The 452-nt window shown below is 35.6% G+C and overlaps 1 protein-coding gene across 1 annotated transcript in view; it reads right to left on the reverse strand.

The window, feature by feature from the left end:
• LOC119585772 (tyrosine-protein phosphatase Lar-like) overlaps positions 1 to 452 on the reverse strand; it is a gene marked incomplete at its 5' end in the record, with an annotated part of 244437 nt that overhangs the window by 179522 nt on the left and 64463 nt on the right.

Here is a 452-nt window from a genome sequence, read left to right on the forward strand (position 1 = left end):
GTTTGTTTTCCAGTGATGAACATTTCATGATTTCTATACTTAATATCTGCTAGATACTAATGGTTGCATAAATGAACTGAAATCTGCAACGGGAAAAAGTAGAACATTTTACTTCATAAATTACTCGCATATCTATCAATTCCCGCTCTGGAGGCAATATTTCTATGATCGTGTTTATGTGTTCCGCATGATCATTATGTTTTCGAATAAACTGTATCCCGCCCCCACTTTAAACAAAGCGTTCACGGAAACTTTATTTCGCTAAGAGTTTTAACACAAACACACGTATTTTACGCGCCATCATCCCATAAAGTGAAGCTAACCTTAGCCCCCTCCACACGCGAACAATTAGGGTACACAACTGTATGAAAAGACGCGCTCGTTAACAACAACACTCATATTAATAATTATATATCTATATACGGTTATATGTTTTTTTTAATGAATATGCG

This window comes from Penaeus monodon, chromosome 20 (genome assembly GCF_015228065.2).
Source record: "Penaeus monodon isolate SGIC_2016 chromosome 20, NSTDA_Pmon_1, whole genome shotgun sequence".
NCBI classification, from domain to species: Eukaryota; Metazoa; Arthropoda; class Malacostraca; order Decapoda; family Penaeidae; genus Penaeus; species Penaeus monodon.